Consider the following 25,562-nt stretch of genomic DNA (forward strand, 5'->3'; position numbering starts at 1 on the left):
ATGCAGCTCTCAATTCCTAGTTCCTATTTAAAAACAATTATTGAGATTTGCCTTATATAATCACAGCCATTAATCGAGTCACCCAAATGCTTCATATCTGATAACAAGATTTAAAGGACAGATCAGGCAGTAACTGCCAAACAGAATTTATTAAGCTATTGCTTTCTCTGGCCTTGAGATAAACCATACATTGGCCTTAGATAGGTAGGAGGAATCATAAAAGTGGCATGAATGATGTTTAGAACTGCCACCCAAATGTTATGTAAAGCAAAACAATCAGAATGAATTAGCAAGTTGCTTATGAGGTGAAAATCAAGCATAGCTTTTGAGGAAAGCCAAATATTTTGCTAAGGTGCCCAGAATGTCTCATTTACTTACTTAAACCACTCCATACAATATCTTTCAGCACTGATTTTCATCTTTAAAGCAAAAACCCTCAAGTCTTTTAAAGAACACAGCTCAAGAATAAGTAAAACACCAAAGGATGATAGGAAACAAAGAACTAGCAGACAGAAATCTCATGTATTTAATATATCATATTAATATGATTCATTAAATGTGAAGAAAAAAATACTCCCTTTCTCCCTTCCTCCCTAATTAGGTTATTACATCATTTGTTTTCAGGATAAGACTTAAGACTTAAAACATCCACTGACTACCAAAAGGCAGTATACAGGCCAGTTAAGAATTAGAGTAGGGATCTTTGGGGCAAAATAGATGCCACACAGTATGTAATACATCCACTCCTCTTCCAATGTTTGATTTTAGGGGTGACCTGACTATTCTTCTGCCCATCTCCTATATTTTGTTAGAAACACACAAACACCCATAGGTTTGTTCTTTTAAAATGAAATGAAAATACCACTGGAATCATGTTTTGTTTTGTTTTTAACCAAAACCAAACCTTTCCATCATTTCAGGGATGTGATTTCTCTCTTTAAAAAAGAATCAGAAGGAAGGGTTAAGAGGATCCTGATTCAAATTAGGCCATCACTGTTTTGTAAATAAAGGTAAAAAAATAGCAGGACAACATGCATTCTTAATGCCTTTTCAAATTTGCCCCTAAGAAACTAAATGTGACTGATGCAAATGCAAGTATACACAGATCAGCAGATGGTAAAATAGATAGTGAAGTGATATGTGTAAGCAAAGTCCTATTCTGAGTGCCATTACCGTTTTGTTAGTAGCACCTCTGATATGAAACTTCTAATTAATGTATAGAATAGTAAGTAAAGACCTGAGCAAGCAAGTAAAGGAAGTAAATCAATAAATGTATGCTACTAAGGTGAGTCTGCTGTTTTCTTTTCAGATGGTTAAAAATTAGCTGAATGGGTGGATTGGATTCATCTGTTCCTAATATGTATATATTTAGTGGTGCAATTTTTAATGATTTATTAAAAGAGTGATTTACTGTGTTTTATCTTCTTTTATGATGCAAATTACTTTAAGGGTTCCTAAAAGACCAAACTGCAAGATTCTTATTAAAATAATAATAAGTGAATGTGATAATGTAGCTTAGTATTAAGTTATTGTTCTACTCAACACTTTAATTCCTTCCTGCTGTGCATCCATCCTTTATCCTAATATGTAAACATTAAATCTGTGCAGACTGTTCCTGCCTACATATTCTTCAGCCTCACCTGTCCTGCTCCATGCAAAGATTGCCCTGTCTCTACCTTCCTCATAATGTAGAAATCTCAGTTCAAAGTGAGAATTTGATAGAGCAAGAACTCAGTTTCCATGGATAGCTGTACACATGTTCAAGGATGTTTATTCTTGCACAAATACAAGTACAGGTAGGTTGTAGGGACATAGGAATAGGGTGAGCACACCCTATTTATTCCTCCGTTTATTAGAACTCCTGGAGATGTGCCTATCTATTCTACTGCACAGCTGTCTATTGTACTGTATAATCATTGAAGAAAAGCTACAGTACAATGTGAATAGATAGCCCAGCCTCTCTCTGTGCAGATACCAAATGTAATTCTTCTGGAAGGGTAATATTTCTGCAAGTATCAAGCCTGAAACTATGCTGTCTTTATAACACAGTTTAAAGAAACACATGCTCACATGTTCTCACTACATACTGTATTGGTTTTTCAGTGAATCCTGCATTCTGGAATACATTGAGACACTTGATAGCAGTTCTGTGCCCCTCTAAGCAAAGTGGTATTTTCTCTAAAACAGTCTAGATGGATACTTCACCTTCCAGAAGCATTATGAGAGATACAGTCCTTCAGAAAGGCTAAATAAATGAATACATATATCAAGCAAGCAAGCTACTTCACTTTACCTCTCAACCTGCTGGATACTCCAGGATATAAAAAAGTGATCAGTAACTGATATACTTATTTTGTAATCACAAAGAACAGAATCTGTCTGCAACCTGGCTCCCCATATCTATAAATATGGTGCAGTAGTTAAGGAATTGGATTAAGAGCAGGGCGGTCCAATTTCTTATCTACCCTCAGCCATGGAAGCTCAGAAGGTAACTTTGGACCAGCCATTCCCTCTCAGCCCAAACTATCCCACAGGGTTGTTGTACAGGGAAAAAAAATAGGAGGAGGGAGCAGTAAGTATGCTTGCTGCTTGGAGTTCCAGAATGAAAAGCAGGATATAAATATAGTGAATAAATAAATGTGAGAGGCAGTTTGGTGCAGTGGTTAAGGCATCAGGCTAGAAAACAGGAGACTGAATTCTAGTCCTATCTTCGGAATGAAGCCAGCTGGGTGACCTTGGGCCAGTCACTCCCTCTCAGCCCTAGGAAGGAGGCAATGGCAAACTACTCCTGAAGTCTTGCCAAGAAAACTGCAGGGATTAGTCCAGGCAGTCATAGAGAATTGGACATGATTGAATGGCAGAAAAAAGAAAATGTAACTAAATAGGCCGCTATTTATAGCATAAAAAGGGATACTGTATCTCCTAATGGCATATAACATAGACTAATTTTATCAAAAAACAAAAAGTTAAAGCCACTTCCAGAACACTGTACTGTGCCTTCAAATCCCCTGGCCCCATTTTTGTTATAAACAAACAAAGAAACAAACGTGTAATAATTTATTTCCCATGGCAGGGATTGTCAATAGAAATGCAGACCTTAAGGTTTCTAAATCTCACATTGAATTGCAGTTAGAAATGTGATCCTCTTGATTCCCCCCCACTTCTGTTTTTGCAGAAAATTAGTGCTTTCTATATCTGTCCAGAATGAAGCTTGTTCCAGTTAAACATTAATGTTTTTTTCTCGTTTTGATTTTTTAAATTTTTGCCTACTTGTTTCTCTTAAACAGGCAAAAATAAAGAAATGCTTTATTCCATAGAGTGCTGGAGCTCATTCTCAATTTTATATACTAAACTATTTTTATAACTAAATTATAAAGCCAGAAAGTAAAGATATAACCGTATTATGCTAAAAATAAGTATTTCATGTATTTCATTTTTCTGATGATTTCCATCTTTTTCCCTATTTCTCTAAGATAAACTAAAACCATTTTTTCCATTTCTTCAGAATTTCATATTTCTAATGGAGCTCAAGCTGAAATGAGCAAAGGTGATATCAAATGATTTTCCTGAAAACATAGTTGGAATTAATTTGAACAGGGTGCTTCCAGTGCATCTACAATGGTTTGAGTGCTAACCATATCACTCAACCTTTCCACTCCTTAGAAAATCAGCAAATGAACACTCTGAATAAGCCCAACCATGACTGAGATTATCTGAATGATGTTGGTTTCTGGGAGGCATTATTGTATTCACTATGGATACCTGCTGAAGAAAAGCCATTGTATATGTGATTACATGTTCATTGGCTTCTACCCAAGATAAGATTCTGCATTACAGTATTAAGGTCTTGGTTTACTTAAAGCCACCATACTTATGAAAGTATGCTTGAAGCATCATATCTGTTTGGTAGAAATATAGCCTGATGCTATAATTCTATAGCATAAACCTATCATTGCTTTGTTTTATAAAATCAGTTTATTAAAAAGTCTTTATTATAGAGTGAGATGATGAAGCTTCCATCGTCAATTACACTGATCTACCAAAACACATTCCATGCTGCTTTGATAGTCAGTCAACCTCTAAAGGCTAAATGGTATGAAATAATGTAATGGGAAAAGACAGAACACTCCTTCTTATTGCATTGCCAGTGTGGTCCACTGTGATATGCCTGGAAATTGCACTGTGCCTTCACTATTGATATTGGCTTGATTTCTTCCATAGAGGATAAATTGCACAAATCTATAGTGCCTACCACCTATACATATTGTACATTGACATTTACCAACTGTTCTCTCTCATCAACATGCACAAGTCTCATTGCTCAAGCTGGTTAGATCCATTGATTATATGACCTAGGAGAAGAGATGCAGTCTTAATCCCTGAGATACGTTCGTGCCACATAAAATTTATTTCCATGCTTCATTGTTTATACAAGCTGGAAAGCAGTTATTTTAAAATCCTTTTCAAGGTGCAAAAATAGTGATCAAATGATTTGAAATTCTTTCTGTGCAGTTAAGCTTTCTTCCTAGAAAGTTTAGATGGAATCATCATTATCATCTTCATCTTCATTACCACATCCTTTTTTTCTCAGATATGACTTCTTTCTCTATCCCCATAAGTACACTTTAAAGTAGATGAAAACAATTGGCCCTGAGAGAGATTGAATTCCATGGTTAATGAAAGGGAACTTGAACTGGGTCTCCTGGTCAATAATCCAACATCTTAAGCACTACAATTATCTATTTATTGCCTCCAATGGGGTAGTAAGGAAAATGCATAAAGAGAAGTTGAGAGTTCTCAGAAGTGTCTTACCCAGGCCTCCCCTATGGCCAGTGTAGTATCAATGAACACTTCCTGAGACATTCACATCCTCGCAGGTGCCCAGTTAGACCATAATTCTATACCCACATCTTGGGGTTTGCTTCAGAATGAGTTTGCTTCACCATGGGGTTTGCTTTGGAATGGATTACACCATATAGCATGTACAGTAGACAAATGGTACCTATGACTGCATTGCAAGTAGAATAAAAAGGTAAAATCAATAAGAGAAATAAATAATAATAATAATACTATGATTGCACTTAAATCTTAAAGTTACCTCATTGTTTCTGACAGTGGGTTTTCAATGCATTTGAAATGGGGACTTGTAAATCTTAAAAGAGTGTCCAATATAAGACATGTGAAAAAGTGCAAAACCTCTTATCTAAATGTTGAAAAGCTGCTCTTCTGCCCACAACTTTGTCTAACTGCTTTAGCTATGGAAAGGAACCATTTAGGTTTATTACTTATCTCATTCTGCACATGGTTTGCAGTATTCATTAGCACCTTCTTGTATATTTCACTTTTGAAGGAAATCTACAAAATAACTTCTTTTCAGGCACAACTTTATTTGAAGGTTGATCAGATCAAATTTATTAACAGGGAAGCACAAAGCACTCAGGGTTTCAATTGGTTCCCTCGCTAAATGGAGATGCCTTCCTTTAAACCCTTGTAACTTGAAATGGAAATCTTTACAAGGGAACACAACATAAGCTACATCACAATTGTTCTTAAGCAAACCACATTTAACCTCTACAATTTTCCTAAACCAAATTCAGCTGCCTAGATGATTTTGCTAATGAATCACATTATCCAGTACATTCCTAGAAGATGTTTTCTGGGTGCAGCTTGAAAATCAGGAGGTGACCTTGGAGTCTGCCCATTTTGTTAATTTGCTGTTTATTTGGATGAGTGACTCTTTAAAATCCTAATTTGCCAACAGGCTTAATTAAATCAATCAATAGGGTTACATAAGCATAAAATATTTCCTAACAGGGCAGGGAATCACTGTGTACTTATCTCAGAAAAGAAGCAAAATAGCAAGGGATAAGTTTGTTCCTAACCCATAATTAGCTTCTTTGGCTGAACTTTATTCTTAGGAGATAGATAGATAGATAGATAGATAGATAGATAGATAGATAGATAGATAGATAGATAGATAGACAGACAGACAGACAGACAGACAGACAGACAGACAGACAGATCCATCCATCCATCCATCCATCCATCCATCCATCCATCCATCCATCCTATGTATGTAAGTTTTTTGTGCTGTTATTCTATATTTGTGTCCAGAAAGAGGTTGTCTCTATTAATCTTGTTTTGTTTTAGGGCTAAAATTAACTCAGCAAAAAAGCTGATTTGAGGAAGTTTGGGAAAAATTCTAGGGTAAAATTCTTACACGTATATATGTGGAGGGATATATCTGGGCCAGGTTGAGCTTCAGTGATGGTTATACTTAGAAAGGTAGATTTTGACTCTTGGCTGCCTTAAAGTCTGTGCAAATTGGGGTAAACAATTGGCACTACTGTGATGATCTAAAGAAGACAGAGAGTGAAGCTTCAGGATGTTTGTCAAGCCTGGCTGAGCAAGATGTTTCATTTTACCTGACAATTTCAGGAACATATATTTCCCATCTCTACACCCATAGCAAGGATTTGGGCTTTGAATAAAAGCAATTCATGGCAGCTGACTGAGGTAGGTTTGGGCTTCAGCCAAGGGGATGTCACAAATTATGGATTTCACTATAATCTAAGGAACCTTTTTCCCAGTAAACTAGACAAAAGTAGGGCTATTCAAAATGGGGTGTAGGCTTCCAAATGAGACTGAATGCTGATCCTATACTAAGCCCCATTAGGTCCTATTGAGCCATGAGACCTGAGTCACCTGCTTTGGCTTAACAACCTGTTTGGAAGAAGCTATTGAACTGACTGGCATTCCTCCCAAGCTATTGTATTAGTGATTTAAAGTAAATCCTACCACCTTGAATTGGCCTCACAAATAAATAGGCAGCTGATGTAGCTTAGAAAGAAGGCATATATTATGGACAGAGAAAAGTTTTTTTTTTTCTGTTTTCATATCTGAACCCAGTCATGCAGAGAGGCTAGGAGAGGGGAAGTGCAGGACAAATAAACTGAACCCTTTCAGAGATACCATTAAATTATGGAAGATGATTTTGACAGGGAACTAGACTGATTCATAAAAACTAAGGTCCTCAATGTGTTTAGTCAATGGCACTATGTTAACTCCAGAATCAAAGGAAAGGTGGGTGTCCTAAATATACATTCATTAAGAAATTGTTACATTTCTACAGAAGTCACAAAAACAGCTACCTATGTCTTGCTTATGAGTTTCCATGAGCAGGTCAGCCATTGGTTGGCCAGTTTACGTACACTGAATCCTGAATTAAAGAGGACTCTCACCTGATCTGTTTTCCTGGCCAGTCAATAGAATCCATGGTGATACCACACACAAGATGACATCATTGCACAAATTATGTAATTTACCTTATTTTCATCATGGCGTTATGATGCCAATGATGTATAGTGCAGAATTCAGGTCATTTTGTGACCTATCATCACTTGTGGTGCCTATTTTTCTCTTAGTCTATGTCAGTGTTTCTCAACCTTGAAGATGTGTGCACTTCAACTCGCAGCATTCCCCAGCCACAAGTCTTAAAATTGTCAAGGTTGAGAAACACTGATCTTTGTAATAATATTCTGTCACATTAGTGCAGTGTGGCTTCACCTAGCTAAAGCCATTTGATACTAAAGGTTTGTACTGACAGAAGCTTCCAAATCATAATCAAGGGCAGCCTGATGCACAGTATAATGTATACAGTATACTGTATAATGTATTTCTGTCAGCTAAGTTCTATTGCAGCCATTGGACTAACTGGTTCTTAATATGGCCCATATTCCCTTCTTATGTTTTTGTAAGCAGAGACAGGTAAACAGGATATCACCTTGTTCTGCAGTAAGGGCTGCATGTTTTTTGCCTAGGTTTAGAGAAACTTGCCACAGGGAAACCAGGACTGAGTATGGAATCCAGTGTCTTGTTCTTTCTGATGACTCAGTTGTATTGAATAATATAACCTTTCCTAAAGCAAAATACTTGCATTTATTATCATTTACAAACAAAGCAAGTAGCTCTATTACTATAGCTCTTAGCATTTTGAATGCTTAGTCTATTCTTTTGCACTAATGTTTCCTGACAACACAAGGATTTGTGTATCTGTAGTTTGGTCGTAATGGGAACAAAATCAACAAACATATGGGATCTTCTACAAAGCTCCAATATTAAATTATGGACAGGACATTCAAAATGATACAAAAAGGGACTTTTATGTCAGAATTTTAAAAAAAGCAGATTAAAAGGCATTTGTTCATTTCATAGCTCAGAGTAAATTCTTGTCAGGATTAGCTGTTAAAGGCTTAACAGGAAAACTTCCAGGGAGTAATAGAGTAATTAAAAAAAAACAAAAAAACTTCTGAAGAAAGAAGTTCTAACCTTTTCAATACATCTGGTGCTTTTCCTAGCTGATCTCCAGTTGCCAAGAGTGAATGCAAAACAGAACAAAACCTAGTGTTCATTTCAAAAGTTACATAAAAGCTTTTTTTTAATCAAGCTCTACTCATGATGATCACATGGATACAACTGTGCAGATTTGTTGGCTGTTCTATGACAGCTGTGTGGGTGGATGTTTTTAGGAATTGGGATGACTCTGTATACAGTGGCTCTCCTCTTGGCTTCCTACAGATGCATATGGGTTAGTTGTTGACCTAATATGCATCCCATGTACCGTAGGTGTTGTCCAACTTGCTGCAGACAAGCCATCTTATTCAAGAAGCTGATGACTTTGTGGAGAGCAGCAGAGATGACCTTGAAGAAACTATGTAGCAATAGTTACAAAAATATGCTTTAAGCCCAGGAAATGAGGAAAGCACAAGAAGAACCTCAAACTTGCTTTGCTTTAACTCCCTGAGGTATGAGAAGGAGGGAAGGGAAAAATGTAGTCAGGCTTCCAGGATTCTATTACGAGAGCCTATATAAATAAAATAGAGTTTCAGTTAAACTTGTGGACTCAGTTTCCTGACCTGGACTACCTTGAAGGCCTGACAGGCTTAGAGTGCCTGGAGTGGGCTATAGTGCCTTGCCAGGCTCCTTAAAAGGTTTTGCCTAGACTTGCTTGGCCTTTTGGGTAGGGGCTGGCACAGATCCAGATCTAATCAAGGTGATAGAGATGGATTGAACATGCCAACCATGGGTTAGCTTAGACCAGCGTTTCTCAATCTCAGCAACTTTAAGACCTGTGAACTTCAACTCTCAGAATCCAGCTGGGGGATTCTGGGAGTTGAAGTCCACAGGTCTTAAAGTTGCTGAGATTGAGAAACAGTGGCCGAGACCCGCTCCTTAGCAAGGGCTTATTGCTTGGCATTTCCATCCCCCTCAGGCACTAAGAGATTCACTATTCTAACCTTTGTAGTCCCACTCCTTTCCCTATGTAATGTGCCACTACGGTGTGCATCCCTACATGCCAATGGGCTTGCCAGTTCTGGCCATGCTCCTTTGCCCCACCCCCAGGGGTGTGACTTTGTAACCTGCCTTCCCTTGGAATCTCTCTCCTACATCTTTTCTCATCCCAGAAAGCAAAGACAAGCAAAGGATGCTTTGATGTTCTGGGGATACTTAGGGTGATCCTGGGAATCACTTTCCAGAAGGACAAGACTTGGAATGAAGACCTGGCCAGGCAATGCATGCCAGAGTCATAGCTACACATTCCATTATGGGGGCCAGCCTCAGGCATCCAAAAAGAATGTGGAATGAGTAGGGATCAGGGACCTTGGTGGATTGCTTGATATTTTTCTCTTTTCTGTGCTTTTCTACTTCCCTGTCTGCTCTCCTGTCACCTCCATCCACTGCTGTCTGGTTACCCTTTATGGAAGAGGCTCTTGATGTCCAAAGCCCCACCACTGCCAATAGAAGGACTCACAGGATTTCTGTGGATAAGGCTTTACTTACTTCCAAACTGCCAACTTTTGAGCCTTCTAGTCTGCTTGGATGGTCCTGGACAAACAGGAGAAGAAAAGTGGGTCATAGGACCCAGAACTATGCTGTGCTAAAACCTGTCCTTCAAGTTTTCTTTTAAGAATTTATTTATTAATTTATTTATTAATAACATTTGTATAGCTGCCCATCTCACAGAAGAGTGACTCTGGGCAGCTAACTACAATTCTACATGGCTGGCTTTATTGTTGCATACAGTTGCTGGTGTTAGGTTTTGTTTTCTTTTGTTTTTATTATTACACATTTTTTTTCATTTACTTTTCAGATTCACATGACAAACTGTAGAATTAATACTGAAATTACTGTAAAGCCTTTCCTCACCTTCTTAAAAAATGCTAGCTTCTGTTAACTCAAATGAGCAGAAAGGTGCATATAAATTGCATAAAACCTTCTTGGTATTTTGGCTGTTGTCATATTTATATGATGCATTTAACCAGGTCAGTTAAAAGCTTAGCAGCTGCATTTGCACAGTATGTTAAGCTTTGTTAGCATTAACAGTCTGGCTATTAATTTTTTTCTGACTTAGCCTGATGTGTGAAGATCATGTGGTTCACTGCATTGCAGAATGTCTGTCTCTGCAAAAAAGGATGAATATAGTAACCAGGTTAAATGTGTTGTATGAACCTTAGGGTAAGAACTCAGAAGTCAGTGTGGGTGCAGAGCATTATGGGGGAGAAAAGGAACCACATTTTCTTTTCTTTTCTTTTCATCTAGCTGAATGGCAATTTTCAATAGAAACTCAGAAACATAAAAAGGCTTCTCTTACCCCCACCATCACCCAATGCACCTTCAAATACAAGAAAACTATTGTGATGAAATATTTCTCACCTTACAAGCAAAACATTCTTCCGCCTTGATCTTTCTACTTCATTCAGTTGGTTACCGGCCTTGTTTTTCAATAGCTTGGTTTCTTTGAATTGTTTTGCTGCTGAAGGCAATACCTGTCATTGGCATAAAAACTTCAGAATTTTCAAAGGGCAGCTTGTACATATTTTTCATCTTGACATGGTTGATGCTATATGCCATTATCCAATTGCAGTTAAGTTCACCATGACAGCATGTCATTGTTCAATTAGGATTTTTGACATCCCTCCTAATTGTAAATACTTCACCATTTCAGGTTCCTCTATGTTTGCCTTCCTTTTATTTGTCACCAGAAGCTAAGACTTGAGCAAAAGAAAGTATTTATGTCCTCTGAAAAGAAGTGAAAAAAAGGAAAGAAAATCACATTTGCTGTGTTAAGAGATACTATAACTTTTTTTTGTTGTTGTTGTTGATGATGAAACATTGCTAAAGCTGATGTATGTCTGGCACTGACACAAGAGGTTAGGTATCTGAATTCTCACAGCACTTTTTCTCTGACATTAATTCCTCTGAATTCAGTGAGCTTACAGAAACCTAGGCAAATGAACCCAAATTTAGTGAGAAATAGATGATCCATGGCAGAAAAATGGTCAAATCAAACCCTGTGTCACTCACATAATACATCTGGCTGAGAGGAAAGTACATATTCTACTCTGCACACACTCTATGTTTGAGGTGCAGGGGAAAAAATAGAATTTTTTAAATCCTACCTATCTAAACTCTGGATTTATCTACAAAAACAAGAAGGAGGTTCACTTTCTCTTTCTCTTCTTTGTCCTGAGGGCTTAGGCTTCATAGGAAATGGTCCAACACACAGCACACACTATTTTTTGTTTTAATTTGTTTATCAACAGAGATAGACAAATTTCTTAGCTTATTTTTCAGGTACATAAGACAATATATGAGAACCAGTTGGTGTAGTGGTTACGGCAGCAGGCTAGAAACTGGGAGACAATGAGTTCTAGTCCTGCCTTAGGCACAGAGCCAGCTGGGTGACTTTGGGCCAGTCACTCTCTCTCTCTCAGCCCTAGGAAGCAGGCAATGCAAGCCACTTCTGAAAATGTTGCCAACAAAATGGCAGGGACTAGTCCAGGTAGTCACCAAGAGTCAACACTGACTTGAAGACCCCCCCCCCCAAATAATGCAGTATTCCATTAAAGCAGTTAAACAATGTGTCATTGATTATCTTCTATTTGAACCAATAAATTAACTATGTCCTTTCCCTGTAATCTAATTAGCTTAAGCTTGTGGTATTTAAGTGTATAGCTTTACTGACAACCCCCTTGTAGGGAAATGAGATGAGCAAGATGCTAATTATGTAGGCTGGCATTTTCTGGTGCTAGGAACTAATCTTCTTTCTTCAGCCTGCCCTCCCTACTTGAAGCTATCTGTGCTAAGGGATATATCTCTTCCCAGCCACTACCTTCTTTTTTCCTTGAAGCCCACCCATGATCACTTCAGGAGTCTTGTCTTCAGTTTTTCTGGAACCAACATGCTTTCAGCCATTCAGTTTGTCTACAAAGAGGAATTGTACATATATTTGCATTAACTAGCATAGCATAATCAGATCATGTTTCTTTCTTCTCCCGACCAAACTATAGCAGGTTGCCTTCCTTCTACACCCCCTTATTAGGGACTTCTCAGAGACACTTAGCTTAATACTGTTTCCCCTCCTGTTGAAGGGGTGGCTAATACATGGAAGGAGAGGGAGAAAATTAAAAAAAAACGAAACAAAACTTAGAACAGTGGGTGGAAACAAAATGAAATCTAACAGGGAGAAATATAAAATCATGCATCTAGAAAAGAAAAATGAAAGAAACATGTACAGAATGGGGGAAATTTGGCTCAAAAGCAGCACATATGAGAAAGACTTGGGTGTACTAGTGAATCACAAGCTCGACATATCCCAACAGTATAATGCACCTGCAAAGAAGACCAAAGGCATCTTTAGGAATATCAGTAGGCACATAGAATCCAGACTTCAGGAAGTAATGTTCCTGCTCTACTCTGCCTTGGTTAGGCCTCACTTGGAGTACTGTGTTCAGTTCTGCATATCCCAGTTTAAAAAAGACATTGATAAACTTGAGCAAGTCCAGAAAAGGGCTATCATGCTGGTGAAAGGATTGAAAACCAACTCCTACAAGGAACAGTTCAAAGACCTAGGTATGTTTAGCTTGTAGAAGAAAAGGTTAATAGTGGACACAATAGCTGTCTTCAAATATCTGAAGAGCAGTCACATTGTAGAGGTTTGGACTTATTCTTGCTTGCTCCAGAGGGTATCGTTAGAACTAATGGGATGGAACTTCAAGGATGTGGATACAGATTAGACATGAGGAAGAACCTGACAATAAGAGCTATCAATCAGTGAATAGATTACTGCATGGAGTGGTTTCTTCCCCTTGACTGGAGATTCTCAGACAGAGGCTGGATAGTTATATATCAGTGATGGTGTAATGAATCCTGCAATGTGCAGGTGGTTGGACTTGATGGCCTCTTCGGTCACTTCCAATTCTATGATTATATGAACTATTAAAACATGTTACACCATTTTTTAGCTCTCAAGAATCAGTTCAGTGAATGCAAACTGAAAACATAAGCAGTCAAATGAATCTAAGAATCCAAAGATAGAGATGAAAAATTATTGATTCACCTCAATTCATATTAAGTAGATATTATATATTGATGAAGTTCATTCATATTTTCCCTTGTTATAAATGGACCTGTGCCCATTATTTTGTGTAAACATCCAAGGGCTTATAAAATCAAAATGGAAAAGGAGAGGACAGTGACCTGTGTCCTAACTGTACTTTATATGAAAATAAAGGAAAGATAACAGCTTTAATAGGATTGAACTGATAGAAGTAATAATCATTTCCAACCTAGCACAGTATTGTCTTTTCCCCCCGCATGATTTTGCTCATCCTAGAAACTAAATCATATTAAAGCCGTGGACTGTCTGGACACAAGATTTTTAAGTATTAGATTCAGCTATGCACATTATTACTTCCATTGAACACAAACTTTCCTCAAAGTATTTCCATATTATATCACAAAGGGACAGAAATCCAGTGCATTATCTTTAACTTTAAGCCAGAAGGCAAGCTGTGATAATGGGTACACAACAGCATGTGCCCAGAATAGTACAGAATTCTTGAGTGCTATTGGGAGGCCTTTTGAAACAGTCACCTAAATGAAGCAGCTCAGCAAAGCCAGACTGAAATATATCATCCCTTTCATTTACTTGATGAGGCCAAACTAACATCCTTTTTCCAGAAGTACTTGCAGACAAATTAATGAGACTGCAACAGTGGATTTTCAGTCAGCATGCTGACAGCTAATCCCTTTCTTGCATATACCATACACACCAAAGTTTTAAGCAAGTCTTTCTTGGCTCCATTAGAACATTCTGAGCTGATCAGCATCATTTTTAATGTTCTCCCAAGGCATGGGACTTGTTTGCAAAAAACAGAAAAGAAACCAGAAGGACACTTTGGAAAGCTCAAAAACAAGCATGGGAAAAGAAAAAAAAATAAAGTGGAATTACTTCTGGGACAATTTTTCCAGCCAGTGATTATTGAGGTTACTTGTTTCCAACATCAAAAGCCTGAAGAAAGTGCTTCATATTTGAAAAAAAAAAACTGCTCAAGGATAACAACAACAACAATTACAGAATGTATGAAATACTTCAGAAATAAAGGTACCACTAGACATGCTGTTTCAGATTTAGAGCAGAAACATTTTCATGATAGGATGGCAGACAAGGTTCAAACAGTCACTCTAGATGTAATCAAATTACATTTCTAAAACTGCTACATTGCAATAATGTCTTTTAAACATAATTGATTTAGGCATTAATTTTATTTATTAAGGAACTTGCTTATTTCATTAGTTTACATTTTAAATATAAATACATAAATTGCACATTTCTCCATACCATTTAGGAAGACATTTTGGAAAAATCCCCCCTTCTTCTTCCTGATATTATGAAACAGAGATCCTCAGTTTGCCCCACTGCCTTTCAATATATATATATATATATATATATATATATATATATATATATATATATAAAAATATGAATGTTATACAGTCAAATGGTTAGCCAGCATAGTTAAAGCAAAACATCAACCTCCAACATTATCTGAATTGCCAAGAATGCTTCTGGGTCCCACATAGCATTGGAATACAGCCATGATTGTAGCCCAGTGCTTTGTTTGTAAATGGGTCTATTTTAAAAAAAAAAAAATGTAGTTCCAGGCAGAAATATTATCCTGCTGTTTCCCCACCAATGTGCTTTCAATTTGCTGAAGAGAATTTCAGAGAAATTTAAAATTCTCTACAGTGAAATTCTCAGAATTTTCTGAATTTCTATAAAATTTCTGAAATGCTCTATGGTGGAGGAAGAGCTTATCATGCTTATTTCATTTCATAGCAGCCAAAGAATATTACATTGCCTCCTTTCCATTGGCCTTTTTTTTTTTTTATGAGTGATGCTATAATCAGAAGTCCTTCACTTTAGAAATAGTTTGAGAATTTATCTTCTCTAGGGAAATTTCATGAAATCCAGCATAAATTTTTCTGTCTACATATTTGATGGAAAATTTAAAGGGCATTTCTGTTCAACTTTGTGAATAGGAAAGACTAGGATAAACTGTAGGAGTTAGTGAATATGCTAAAGAGCTATGGAAGATGATAATAGGACCACTAGCTCTAGACTGCATAAACATGGGATGACCGTTAGATGACAGCAAATAAAATAGAAAAGTATAGGTCTTTGCTGCCATGTAGTAGTTGACCTGCTTGCCTGCCTGCCCAGATCTGTCCAGATAGCAGAAAAATGTTCTTACCAATTTGTGAGACCTAGCATAGAACTCAGATTGGCAACCTATTTCCAGCCATTCCCAATGGAGGATAAAGCTATCTTCCTTTTCTATGGGGTGGTTTCACCAAGGCTGGCTTAGAGTTTGTTTTCCAAAGATTGCTAGCAAGTTGGTGGGCATTCTTGCTCCACTTTGGAATGAAAAATCAGGAGTGATGGGGAGGAGGTCTTTAAGACCCAGAGTTTTAATGTTCTCTGCCAAGTCATCTGGAACCATGAGATCACCAAAAGTATCTCCAAATATTCCAATAGTTTCTTGTGTAGGAGGACTTTATATGTTTCTGTTTCCTCCAAAGAAATACAAAGTGTTGTATGAAAATAAAATGGTAGATTTAACTCCATAATTGAGGATTCTGAAAGATAGCCCTGTTCTGTGAAATAGCTTGTCCCCTGATATCTGGACCATCCTTTTTTTTTTTTTTGGACTCCTGAAGAGGCTTGAAGACATGGCTATTTAGGAAAGCATTGGGTGAAAATGAGGTTCGACTTATCCCCCATTGAGTGGCATCATTAGGAGTTGCTTGCTGTTTTGATTACTATTATTTGCTTTTCGTTTTTTTCTTGTTTGATATGAGCCACTCAGAGCCATTTTGAATTGAGTGCCAAACAAGATAGAATAAACCAATAAATATATTGACCACTGCCCATGAAAAGATGCAAAGGTTTAAACTATAACCTTTCTTTTTCCATCTTTTCCACTGATTAATGGATTTCCTTGCTGTGCTGTGCTTAGTGGCCTTGAAACCAAATAGTTTTGAGTGCTTACATAACTGCCAGATCTGGCCAGGGAATTGCTGGCTCTCGGCTTACTTCTTATAGGGTGTGTAGATTTTAAACTCAACTTGTCTCCTGAAATGCAGGTTGTGAGAAATCTTGGTGTTTGTTTGTTTTTTGTTTTTAAATCATAACATCTAAATGTCATTTCATGGAATTCATACTGTGGGTGTTAAAATAGTATCCTCCTGCATGGGGGAAGCAAACAATTGTTTCCTCTCAGAAGCTGACTGTACATGTGCTTCAATAAAATCCAAGAAAATTAATATTCAGTGATTTACAGTAAATCTCTGGAGTACAGAAGGCTTGCTTGAGCCTGGAAAAGCAAACACTTATGGGCTACATTATAATGATGGCTTATACTAATTAAATTGAAGAAGGAATGCTTAATTTATGCCTTGCCATCAAATGAATGGTGGGGGGGGCACCCTCTTGGTTCAAGCTTTACCTTATTAAGAGGATTTACCTCCTTATTCTTCTAATAAAAATCTATTTTTGAATGTAAGTAGAGAAAGCAAGGACTTTCAGTGTCTTGCCCCTTGTTACCATGCCATTTGGGATCCCAGCCTCAGTTCAATGTACTGTTGCAATTAGGTTAATTAGAACATTATCTCAAAGTGCAGTGCTATTGAGGAGTATGGGGGAAAGAATATATTTTCACTGGCTACTGCTGCTCCCTAATAAATGATTTTTCGTTGAAAATTATTTTCTAATTATATTGAATGTCTATTTCTCTCAGGGATGGATGACATTTAAATGTAAAACAACTAAAAAAAACCCTAAATGCCGAAGGTGAACTTTGCTCTTGTAGGACCAAAATAGGTGGAATGCAAGAAAGTCCATCACTGGGTTGCTTGACGTATTTTTCACACTGAAATAACCTTGGATTACATCAAGGGTAGTAGAAAATGGAAAATATCTGGCCCCCTTTCCTGTCAAAACAATCCTGATTTTAATGACCACCAGCTGGAAATGTAACCCAGCTGAAAAGTTGGAAAGGAGGGTGAGGTTTGAAAATGGGAAAAAATTCCATATACGTGTGTGTGTGTTTGTGTGTGCAGTGGAAATGGTTTGGTTAAGGAGGTTGCCATCTCTCTGATCAAAACATGAGCCTCTAGCAGCTGCTTTTAAAAGTGGGAAACTGCGGGGGGGGGGGGACTTCAGAAGATGCAATTATTCTGAACTGTCCCTTGTGTTATTGTTGGAAACAGTCTGGTGATTCCCATTTGTAGGATCCTTATGAAAGATGAAATAACAGTGTTCAGAAAGAACAATAACATCACTTCTGAAGGTATTATTATTATTATTAATGGGGGAGCACACATTACAAGGAAAATATACAGGCTCATTGTGAGGGATTCTTCTTCCTCTCCACAGTGAACAGGGACATATACCCCATTGTCCTAACACTATTCTGTTGTGAGTTCCTTCCACTAGAAATGGCGGGGGAGGAGGAGGAGGAGGAGGAGAGATTTTGACTTTCCAGGCAAACACAAGCACTGAAACTCCACCACCTTTCAATTTTTTCAAATGCTGAAATAGTTTTCCAGTTTATAAGAATTCAAAAAAAGATATCAACAACAACAAAAAAAAGTTTAAAAGGATATCAGTAAAAAACAACACTTAAAATACATTATATATAATACTGTACATTTCACTGAACTGTAGGCTAAGCGCACAAGTACAATGTTCAGTTAAAATATGGTTGGCTAAGTTTTGGCCTAGGGTATTGTGCTAATGCCATTTGTATTTTGGTTTCTAATTCTAGAATGAATCTATTGCATAACTGACCCTGATAAATAGTATTTCATCACTAAGTCATGTCTCTTTACCTCTTATAATACAGATTGAGTCCCTAGATTTTGAGTGGCATCAGAAAAAGAAAAGGAACTATTAAATTGGGACCAGGGATAGTAAGCATAAAGAAAAATAAAGAATGATAGAAATTTTCAAGGATTTTGAAAGTTTGGTTGGCCCAATGTGAGAATCAGGGGCAAATGAAAAATGAATTGTGTGAATATAATTACTCCATATTCGTACAAAATATGTTTATAGCAGCTATGGGAAAGTCCAGACAGCATCAGGGTACAAGTGTTGGAGTGGTAGTAATTCCTTCCTTACTTTCATGTTGAGATACTCCTCCCAATGCAATTGGTATTTACACTGAGAGAAAAACTTCCATATTATTAGACTAAGTCTTTCTCTCTGTCCCTGCAACCCAGATATTCTCACAGTTTTCAGTGAATTATTTTTTTAAGAAATGCATGTGGATTACACTCAAAGTTAAACCTCCTGCAAATTCCAATTTCCTGTATATTTAACAGGAAAGATAATAGATAACAATATTGAAATTCAAGTATTTTTCTTTGCTATGATGAATGCTCATACAGTAATGGAATACAATGCATCATTGCAAGAGCCTGGGACAGACTCCAGAATACACTGTCCTTTGGACTGGCTGGACAAGGAGATGACAAGTCAATTTAAACTGAGCAGTTGTCTTGTTCAGACTTAGAGGTGGCCAGACAGAATTACAAAAGGAATTCTTTATTTTCAACAACTATTTACATCAGAAGAAAGTCCTTAGTAAATTAGATAATCAGGTCCACCCAGGCAGTGAAAGGCGACAAGGTAAATCTGCAGGGTCAAAGGCGGGACCAGTTCTTGGCAATACAGCAAGACGAGGCTCTGGACTGGAGGGGAGAGTAAGCTCGACAGAAGCAGCAAGACTAGGCTTGGCTGGAGCAACGATACAAGGCTTGGGGCTGGAGGCAAGACTAGGCATGGTTGGAGTGACAAGACAAGGCTTGGAACTGGAGGCAAGACTAGGCATGGCTGGAGCAACGATACAAGGCTTGGAACTGGAGGCAAGACTAGGCATGGCTGGAGCAACACGACAACACTCAGAACTGGAGGCAATACGAGGTGCAGCTGAAACAACAAGACAAGGCTCAGAACTGGAGGCAAAACTCAACACGGCTGGATCAGCAAGACTCGTCTCGGAACTGGAGGCAAGACTAGGTGTGGCTGGAGTGGCACGACGAGACTTGAGACTGAGGGCACAACTAGGCGCAGCAGGAGCAGCAAGAAGGGGCTTGGGGCTGGGAACAAGGCCAGACTTGGATGGAGCAACAAGACGTGGCTGGGATCTGGTGGCAGGGCTGGATCTGGCTGGAACGGCAGGTAGAATCTTGGAACTGGAGGCAGGACGGAACCTGGCTGGGGTGGCGAGATGCAGCTGGGATCTGGAGACAGGCTGGATCTGGCTAAAGCAGCAAGATGAGTCTTGGAGCTGGGAGCAAGGCTCAACTTGGCTGAATCAGGGGGTAAGGAAGGAGAATCCTCAGAGGCAGGAGAAGCTGGCACTGATTCCATATCAGCTACAGGCGAGGCTCCATTTCCTGGCAAGGATTCTTCTGCAAATGCTGGCAACTTGAAGGATCAGTTGTCTCTGGCAACTTACTCTTTGCACTGGTGCCTTTTTATCCTGTCCTTTTCACGCCATTTCTCCTCTGTAGCCAATCAGGCTGCCTTTTGCCTAGCACGCTTCTCTGCTCTCCTCTCTCGGGCACTGATTGGAGGATTCAAACCTTCCTCCGAATTCTGCCCAATCAGCCTCTCCCACTCTGCTGAGTCACTCCTGGTTTCTATTCCCCAAAACCTTCCTGATAAGTTTTGCTTTCCCTTCCTGACTCAGCATAGGTTTCGTTTTCCAAGCCTGACTCAGACTCAACCCTTACAGCAGTGTTAGTGCTTCCATTTCAGGAAGAAGGCAAAGTAGAAGCAGGCAGTTGCAACAGTAGAGAAAGTAGATGATCTGAAGGAAATCTCCCTTTGGTAGGACCTCTTGGGTAGGACCTAAACAAAGGAGTACAATGGCAGAGGTACTCCTGTTCACATGACCTCAACTGTGATTTCTCATTGGAATTCTTGACTGATCATTATGAAGTTAGAGAGAGTCAGAGAAGAGCTGCATGGAAGGCTTTATTTTGAACTTTCCTCTCTTGCAGGCAAAGGTCTGAATGCACATATTTTGTGTAATAAATCGGTTTTACTTTGTGCAAAGTGCAGGCAAGGACTTGCAATCTTTGTATTCAATAGGATAGTAATAGGACAGTCTGACATGTACAGGTAAATTTAGGCTTTTATTTCCCTAAATTCCTTTCCTGAATATTTCTCTTCCCCCCCCTCCGCCACATACCCCAGACCCAAACATATAAGAAGCCATGATTCTAAAGTGAACCCATGGGATTTGGTTCCTACATTTCTGTCATATGTGAGTTTCACACCCATTTGTTATGTGAATATACTACAATATTTTTGCTTTAACACATAAAAATATAAAATCATATATTTTCTTGTATGATGAATTTCTGTGAGGATGTAAAGTCTAATATCTTGTGCCAGAATAAAATTGTAATCAGAGTAAGAAACAAAAGATTGTGAAGTTTCAAAACAATGTGGGTGGGGGTATGTATAATATATATATTATCCTATAAGGAAGTAAAATGTAACGAGCCATATACTGGCCTTTTTAAGCTAATCATATTGGTTTGTTTGGTCTTTTTATCAGATCATTAAGCTGTGGAGGGTGTTGAGGACAAGATTAGATGATGAGAGATAGATAGATAGATAGATAGATAGATAGAGAATATTTTTAATATCCTGATTAAGCAATATCCTGATTAGTCTAATTGTGCCCTATCACCATTCCCCCCATGCCCCCACTGTATTTAACAAGATACAGTGTGAAAGAGCTAGTCCCTTCCCCAATATTTAGGAGTGAGGATTTTTGTCATTCAGGAGCTGAAGAAGTTCAAGGGGTGGGACATTGAGCAAAGAGCATGGTCCTCTCGTTTTGGCTGGAAGAGTACTGACTGGTGATTTCATGGTGCACATTCTCAACTTTTTGAGGAAGCTGGTACGGGAACATTTTAAATAGTTCACTACATTGCATGATTTCACGATTCTATTATTTTGAAAATAAAAAGGAGTGGGGAAAAATAAACCATTAATCAGAGAGAGAGAGAGAGAGAGAGAGGGAAGTTGGAAGCAAACTAGACATGTTTCTCTGGAGTCTGATTCTAAAAAGGATTCTATTCCTCTAAACTCTCTAATTCCCAATTAAAGGTAAAGGTAAAGGTTTCCCTTGACATTAAGTCCAGTCGTGTCCGACTCTAGGGGGCGGTGCTCATCTCTGTTTCAAAGCCGAAGAGCCGGCGTTTGTCCGAACACACTTCCGTGGTCATGTGGCCAGCATGACTACACAGAACGCTGTTACCTGCCTGCTGAAACAGTGCCTATTAATCTACTCACATTTGCATGTTTTCGAGCTGCTAGGTTGGCAGGAGCTGGGACTAGCAACGGGAGCTCACCCCATCACACGGATTCGAACCTCTGACCTTCCAATCAGCAAGCTCAGCAGATCAGCGGTTTAACCGGCAGCGCCACCGCATCCCTGTTACAATTCCCAGTTACAAACCTGGAAATACAGATTTTCAAAATTGGGTGAGAATCCAATTGATTCTACACCAATATATTATGTTGTTTCCAAAAAATGTTCTGATAGCAGAAAGCCCAGTCATGATTGAACTGTTTCCCTGCTAATAACAACATTGCATGACAAAAAGTAATCGTAATTAAATGGCACATCTTTGCACTAACACTTTAAAATACTCTTTTATGGCCTCTGTGAATTTATCTATTATCACTACAGCATGTCCTCCTTATCCATTATGCTCTAATGCAGCAGTAGAACTTTGTCAGGCTATTCTGCAGAAAAACATTATCTGGTTTAGCAATCTTTTGGTAATGGGGAAGCACAGAGGGGCACATTTGTGGCAGCAAGGACCACTACGGGGACATCCACATAATGCACATGAGCTGGGATATTCTTGTTGTTTTCCTGAATTTTGTAGGGAAGTATTGTTGACTTCATTATTATTTTTGAAATTATATTTAAGGCTTATATAATCATTAGCTTCTGTTTCCTCAAAATAGTGAAAACACATGGATGCACTTCTCACATTGACGATTGGAAGTTGCTCTGAGGGTGTCCAGTTATGAGTTTTGCTTAATGTGACATTTGATTCTGCTTTAATAAAAATTCATATTTCATATCTCAGCAGTGACATCATGTTGTGTCAGTTCTATGCTCATTGATACATTAATGATGTTCTTTTTGGAAACACTGTCTTCATTTTCTTACTTGTGTAAAAAATGCCCATAGGAAGAAAGATCAGATGGAATATTTTTCTCTTATATAATTCTGGTAGGAGGCCAATAACATCTATTACCTTCAAGACCAGTTTATCTTTCCTCAAGAAAAAGAAAATGTATACCTTCCAGATCTTCAAATTAAATCATCACAATTCTAGGGATCATCATTTGAATTCCAAGTGCTGTTCCTATAATTACATGCTGCATTAAGTACATTCACAAGTAAAGAAATAAAACACATTACTAACAAAGAAAGAAGTGAACACACTCAGCATTGTGATGTAAATATTAAAATGGAAGGAATCGAGGTTGGTAATATAAAAATCTCTGAAATAATAAAGAATATGTCTGTAACAAAATTCTCTGAAATAATAATCAAGATACGTTCTCCATCAATCTTTAAAAGAAAAAGGACTGTATCTGTCTCTAGTTTTATTTTTCAAACAAGATATATAAAGAATTCCCTAAAGCTATGAAGGCATCATTTCATACTTCATGGTATAAGGCTATGGTAAATCACTCTTGTATATTACCAGGAAGACCACATGGATAGACAAGATAAAGTGATTAATGATATAGTGCCAGATGATGGTCCCCTCAGGTCAGATGGCACTCAACATACATAAGATAAAGATCTGGCAATATTTAGGAGTACTAATGGTGTTTATGACATGGTTAGATTAAAGATTTTGGAAGTCTAGTTGCTGATGTTGCCATGCAGGAAAAGAAAATCTGAAGCCGCAAAGACAGAACACAGGTAAACTCAACACAGTGAAAGATGAAATGAGTTGACTACACAATGTTATCTTAGGCATCAGAGAATGCATAAGGGACCTCACAAGCTGAATATAAGCTCACCACCTTTTCCATCCTGGTAAGCATCAACCAACTGCCAACATAGCAGTTCAAAAACATGCAAATGTGAGTAGATTAATAGGTACCGCTTCGGCGGGCAATAACAGCATTCCATGTAGTCATGCCAGCCACATGACCATGGAAGTGTCTATGGACAAACACTGGCTCTTCAGCTTTGAAACGGAGATGAGCACCACCCCCTAGAGTCAGACATGACTGGACTTAATGTCAAGGGAAACCTTTACCTTTACTAAGCATCAACAACTTTTTGGAGATCCTCAGAAATCTCCTTTGTTTGAGCCATGAAACACTTCCACATAGCTATGTTGTGAATGAATACCCAGAATTCTGTTCTTTAAATAAGGCAGGATTTCCCACACTCACATCTGAATATCAACCCATTGATTGAAACACCTGACTCTGATTTCTCCTTCAAATGAACTGATAACCCTGATAATTACAACCTACTGTGATATCCTGCATAGGAAAAGCTGAAGTTTTAGTTCCCACACAAGTTTTGTGTATTTAAAACACACACCAGTTTGTCTGACTCACAGCACTGAAGACAGTTTTCTAGAAGTCTGCAGCATGAAACCATCCTTGGTGGTATGCATGCTCTTCACTGTACTCAGTAGCTTAACTGGCCCTCCAACAAATGGAATAAATTATCTTCTTTCTTAATCTAAATAAGAGCACTTCCTTAAAATATGGAACAGATAGTCATACCCTAGTACCTGAAATTCAAACATCAAAAGGTGTGCTTTCTATCATGCCAATATTTCTGCACATTAAGATAATCAAATGAAACATTTTTCAAGTACCACCAATAGAATAAAAAAAAAGGACTGATTCTGCCAGGACAAGACATTTTAATCTGTCCAGGTATTTTAATTTATTGCATTACCTTTCTGAATGCGCACTTTAATAATTGATTGATTCTCCATCTTATTGCTTGAATTACACCTAAGGATATTAGAAAAAAACATTCTCAGTCAATGCAAAGTTCTGTTTAGTCCAGTATTTTGTTCCCTGGATGATAAACTAAATGCATAAGGGACCTCACAAGCAGAACATTAGCTCACTAATAACCTCCCACTCATATTCTTCTGCAGCAAATATTGGAAAGATTGAGAGGTAATATATAGTCCTGACAAATAATGTTCCCACAAGCATGTTTTTTTTTTTTTCCTAGTACTGTGCTTTTCAGTTTGAATCTCCATGTTTTGAATACTGCCTGAAATCTGTTTTGGACCACGGGAATTTAAAAAATTTCAAGTTACCCAAATAAAATTAAGGAATAGCATACTGTATGAAACCCTGAAGCACTGAAAAATGTCTGTGACAGGAGCTCAATGCACTGAGTGTATTTGGCTATATGCCTAAGTCATACCTTCAAGAAACTTGTGCCCATAGACTTTTGTGGTGTATTAGGATGTTGATCATTAACATTCCTATGGTGTATTATTTTAACCCTTGTTATAAAGGTGGAAAGTTTGCTGTTTAAGTCAGCTACGACTAAAGTGGGCTATGGAAGGAAGGAAGGAAGGAAGGAAGGAAGGAAGGAAGGAAGGAAGGAAGGAAAAGATAGGGAGGGAGATAGGTAACATTCTGGAAAGGATTTGAAGGTATTAGGTGTTGCCAGAAAAGGAAGAAAAGGGGGGAAATACTGACTATGCACGTTCTGTATGTATTTGCAACCATTGGATCCATTATGTATAGTTATGGAGACTTCTACAGAAATATGGCAGCTTTCTATCTCTGGAAAAAATTGTACCTTCAATCTAAAGTTAAATAAATGGTTATTTTCTCTGTAATCACATATGGAGGTACATGCAATTTTTCCAGGTTTCTTTTCCCCCAGCTGTTGAATATCACTTATAAATATCTTCCTATTTATTCTCAAATGTGTAAATTATTTTCATGTAACAAAATCAAAACATATAATTAATTATAAATGCAAACCGTTTTGAAAGAAGTAAAGAAAATAAATAGGACTTGTAACAGAAACAGATGAGGGTTCTGATAAATTGTCACCATTAATATTAACTGTTCTATAATTAGCTATTAGAATAATAGCATATATCCA

The sequence above is a fragment of the Candoia aspera genome, chromosome 6 (genome assembly GCF_035149785.1).
Source record: "Candoia aspera isolate rCanAsp1 chromosome 6, rCanAsp1.hap2, whole genome shotgun sequence".
Taxonomy (NCBI): Eukaryota; Metazoa; Chordata; class Lepidosauria; order Squamata; family Boidae; genus Candoia; species Candoia aspera.